The 5087-nt window shown below is 39.4% G+C and overlaps 1 long non-coding RNA gene across 1 annotated transcript; it reads left to right on the top strand.

The window, feature by feature from the left end:
• Positions 1-2753: 2753 nt before the first annotated feature.
• On the top strand, positions 2754-4408 carry LOC130145290 (uncharacterized). The gene is made up of 3 exons (XR_008820470.1): positions 2754-3018; positions 3267-3541; positions 4216-4408. It is a non-coding gene; the product is annotated as an uncharacterized LOC130145290 (long non-coding RNA).
• The last annotated feature ends 679 nt before the right edge of the window (positions 4409-5087 follow it).

Genomic DNA, 5087 nt, shown 5'->3' with positions numbered 1-5087 from the left:
GGGAACAGTAAAAGCAAACAAGCTTGCAGACAAACCCTTAGGGTGAATTTCCTTCATATAAATTATGCAGTGAATAATTTGCAAACAGCAAATACATTGGGAAAGAATAGGTTTGGTTTGTGAATGACTCACAAAGAAAAAATAGATTTGAAATCACCAGACCATTTACTCACAAAAAGTAATTGGACTGACTCTTGTTCTCCCTTAGGATAATATGTAACTTTAAAAATTCACATGTTTTTAGAGATACATAAAACTCCACTGTTTACAGCTGGTAACATCTACTTATCTACCAACCAGTCTACATACACACATGCTGTGATTGCTATTTGCATAACATTTTTTAATTCAACTCTTAAAATAGGAATACTACACTTAAATGATATGAATATTGATATTTTGCAGGTGCTGGTGTTCAGAAATATGCATGCATACAACAAAATATTGAGGTCATTGTATAAAATACATTTTAAAAAGTGCCTGTTGATAATAAAAAAGGAGTTAATGGCTTTCCACTGTTAATTGCCTTTGCAGTTCATCTTGAAATAGACTTTGTGTAGGCATAACATCCTAGAAAAATGCTTTGAAAAGTCAAATTAGCTTCAAGTTTGGAACTCATTTGGTATTATTTTGGGTTTATCATGGTACAGAAATGGGATTAAATCAATATAAAACTAGTTTACTATGGTGATTCAATGGTTCTAGCCATTGGAAGCTTTGGTAGATCCTCCTGCCCCTTTTTTACCACCCTATTCTGTATTTCTAGCAATCTGATTTTTCAACAGAGAACTTTTAGCTAGAAAAACTTGTTTTATTTGCTCTTTAAACATTAAACCAATATTTTTGTGCAATACCTTGCAGATCCTCTATGTTAATTCCACAAAATGTGTATCAGACTACCAAGAGATAGTTTTCCATGATTGTCTACAAATTAATTTTCTTACCTAGAACGTTCAGCTCCAGACTGCAAGGTAGTTTTCTTGCATGGGAGATTATTTTCAACCCAGCCTTGTCATCAGAAGTTGGTTAGGGCTCAAAGGCAATGCTGTCTCAACCCAGAGAGCTTCATCGAATGAAAATGATGCCCTCAACATTGGGGAGTGCAAAGAGGGTGCTACTGTTTATCTAGATGTACGTCAGAAACAACTATAGATGGTTAGAAAACAAGAAAGACTTGAACATTCTCTGTCCAGGATTACTAGAGCTGAAAATTAGAAACCACATAATTATGATTAGCTTTATTAAACCTTGAGTTTCAACAAGTCAGTGTTTTGTGGAAATTTTGAAGGGATGATACTTCTGTAAAATATTCTGATGCTGAGTGTTTTTTTTTGAGAGGGAGGGTATTACTTCTTTGCATTGAGCTCTTTCAAGTAATTTCCTCACACTCTGTAGTCATCGGATTATGTCCCTAAATGTAAAAAAACATGTGTATGCATTGTTTCTACTGTTGTGGCAGGGTTTCCGCTGCCTGACATCCCTGTTTAACAGTAATAATGATAAACTCTGTTACAATTTTTACAGGATTGGGAGAATTCCTCTTTTCAGAGTTAAAATTACTTGTGTGTTAGGCAAGGAAAACTTGAGCATAATGGTGATCTGCTGAAACATCCCCTTTTAGATCAACCCTGCATTAAGGAGGTAGACATACTAGTGACAAGAAAATATTTACAAAGGCTTTTGTACAAGAGCTTCCTAGGCAGGAAACTCTACCCTAAGTGTTTATTGCTATGTATGCATTTGCATGTGTCTTTCAGCACTATAAATTGTGAAATGTATGACCTGTTAATCTGTCATGAGAGTATCAGTTTGTCAAAAATTGATCAGCAGTCCATTACGGATTCACGCATTTACCTTTCACTGCAGAATGGTAGTAGCATGGTTTTGTTTGATTGTTGCACAATCCAGGTTTCTTTCTTTCTTAAATACAAATAAGACTGAGATACAAATAACCTGCTAAAAGGGCAGAAGTGCTTTTTCTAAAAGCCCAATATTTCAGTGCAAAGTGTTCATTTGTCCCAGGAGCTTCTTGCTGGAAATGTTGTTACTGTTAGCACTAAATGGATGTTCAATTTCCAGGCTCACAGCAATGGAGCTAAAGAATGTTGCACCAGTATGACAGTGTGAGTCAGACATGCAGCACTGGACTAACAAATTCATGTGCTGAGCTCAATGTTAATCAGCTTCTACCCTATGGATTCCTCAAATTTGCTTTTAAAGTATGCACTATCCATTTTGTGCAAAGAGCAGATGTGCATTTCCAGCATATGGTGTAATCAGAAAAGTCCAGAAGATAGTAGAGTAGACGTTGCCCATATTTTATTAGGGTTTGCAGCGTATTGATAGCACATACAACAAGTCTCTCCACTTTTTTCTATCTGTTGCTTTGGAATGCTCCATCTCTTTTCTTGCACATTACATTGAGCAATCCATAGCAATTTCATTTTGCTTCCATTTGTCAGAGACTCTGTTCCTATCAGTTTTCACCTTCTTGTGTTCTTTGTGACACTAATTCAGAAGCTGTAGATATCTCTGCGCCTGTCTCCTGTCCTCGTTTTAACTTTTGAAACAACATAAGGTCTTTTTCTTTTCTTGCATGAAAGCCAGAAATAGCTTTATTCTGTTTAGGTCGCTTAGAAGGATGGGCTTTCCTCGCTGTTGAGTTCGCTTTGGGGACTGATGGCAGGCTGAGGTACGGTCAGTCTCAGAAAAGCCCTATTGTGGGAACTCAGCTCACTCGTACTTTGGTGGCAGCACTCAGTACCAAAGTTGGTGAGACACCTTGCCCATGTGTTAGGCTGTGTTTATAGTGTGTGTTAAATCTGGCTGTGGATCTTTTGACCATAGAAAGCCTCCTGTTCTGCCTACAAAAGCCACAACCTCAGGCTAGAATGTTATCCAAGTCTTTATTTCTTTTAGGTTAGCCACATCAGAGGCTGATTGGATTTTTGCCTTTGGTATGCTGTCTTTGTGGCTTCCTCCTGTCTACTGTCTGCCCTGGCCATGGAGAAAAGCATCGTAAGTCTATGTTTGTCCTGAGACAACATTCACCTGGGTACCCCTTCCTTCTCCTGATCCGTGATCTTGGAATAAGGCTGAAGAAGTCCTCATTAGGGCCTTGGGGTTGGTAGAAGGTTTTCATTGCAGAACTCCCTCATTGTTCAGTAAAATGAAGTAGCCAGAAGTCAGAAAAAGCTTAGTTAAGGTTGAAAAGTAATCCTTATTTCTCTAGCATTTTGATTATACCTTGTATCTGTTCTTCACAGATGCTTAGCGCTCCAAATACTGTTGGCAAATGATGTAACTTCTAATTCTGTCTGACCAGCAAGCTTCTGAATAATAAGCCAGTAACACATGGAAACACTGAGTGAAAAGATTATTTCCACAGCCTCGCATGTGGGCATTGCCAAATGATGGGGTTAAATGGAAATCTCTGGCAGCTGCATGCAGAACTGTTTCCTGGTGGTGAAGCTGTGGACAGAGTTCCCAGAGGAGGATTGAGTTTGGCAGGGCTTGAGATCACCTTGCTGACTCCCACTTGGTAAGTGGATCTGGTTGGGCTGGTCTGCCCCTCTTCTGCTTTGTTCCCATTTGCCTCAGTGTGTTGAGCTGAGGGGACCAGAGAATTTATGTGTCGTGACTTGTTGCTCTCTTGGTGTGACTGTAGGAGGTAAAGGAGGTAAGATCCCCTGCAAAGCTGCTTCTGCAATGTCTGTGCACTACTGTCCATGCGCTGTGTGGCTCTGCACTTGACTCTTGCAAGAGCTAACTAGCGATAGCGACAGACTATCTAGACTAACTAGAAGAGTAACCTGTAGGCAAATGCTCTCAACTAAACTCCTGCCCCTGGGGCTTCTGCTCATATGAGATTGGAAAGGGAGGAGTAAGGGCCCCAGGCTATTGTGCCTTCTCACCCTATGCTTGTGCATAGTCTCTGAATGCTGAAAAGGGAATTCTGGGGCCTTGTCGGAAACATGTTTTCCCTCCTGTCCATTACCTAGCTACTGCTATTATATGTGTATCAATTTTCATCTCTTTCTTTTTTTGCAAACGCCCTTTTATCATAGGACATTTCTGCCTGTCTCATCTTATAGATGTGTGGTGGGAACCAACTGACCTTTTGTTCTCTGCAGATGGAAGGAATATGACACCAATGTACTTTTCTGGTTTGTTACAAAAATTAACATTATTTCCTTCTCTGTGCCTCTCCCACAGTGTTAGTGGAGTGATGGGAGTGATTTGCCTGGGTTCTTTAAATCTGCAGCAGGAGAAGTCAGGGAGAAGCATGTAACTAGATGTTCTGCAGTGGCACAAAGCTGAGAGAAAAGCTTCAAGGGTAATGTTCTGTCCTTAATAATGTTCCTTGTTCAGTATTAGTAGAAAATTACTCTTTCTGCATTCCTTCATATTGCTGTATAATAAACAACAACATAATACTGAAAATGTGAAGTAATTTAATAAGTTCAGGCTTTGTTACAGCTAATGGATAACTACACGCAGGAGTATAGTAAGTCTTGAATGACAGTTTTATTTGATTACTGAGCCTGAATGCTATGTTCCACAGCACTGCTTTACCATAACACTGTGTTATGCTGTAGGAAGTCCGATTACCCTCAGATCCGATTGAGCAGTTCTACTTCTGTGGCTTCCTGTCTCATCACATCTGACAGACTGTGCTTGGTCAGTGCCTGGGTGGAAGACCTCTGGAGGAGATTTATGTTTGGTAGGGAGAAGTCCTGGTAACTCAAATCCATAATTTCCTACCTAGTCCAAACTGAACCGAAGTCTCCGAGGGTAGTGCTAAGTATTGTAAGGTTTGATGGAGTTTCCACTTTCAGATGTGATGTATTACTGAGACACAGGCCAAATATTGAGTCTTTAAAATGGATTCTGTGGTTTCACTTCAGTTTGGTTTTTTGCTAAAGTAAGGGTTTCATCAGGTATTATCACATTGTCCCGTGGCTGCATTTTAAAGATCAGTGAAACGTTTTCTAATGGAGCATAAAGATGGCAAAGAGCTTTGCTGTATTAAATGTATTATATCTTTCTGTTAGAAAATCACAATGACTAAAGGAAATAGAAAGAGA

This window comes from Falco biarmicus, chromosome 2 (genome assembly GCF_023638135.1).
Source record: "Falco biarmicus isolate bFalBia1 chromosome 2, bFalBia1.pri, whole genome shotgun sequence".
Taxonomy (NCBI): Eukaryota; Metazoa; Chordata; class Aves; order Falconiformes; family Falconidae; genus Falco; species Falco biarmicus.
The sequence above is the reverse complement of the archived record's forward strand: the minus strand, read 5'-3'. Positions and strand labels throughout refer to the sequence as shown.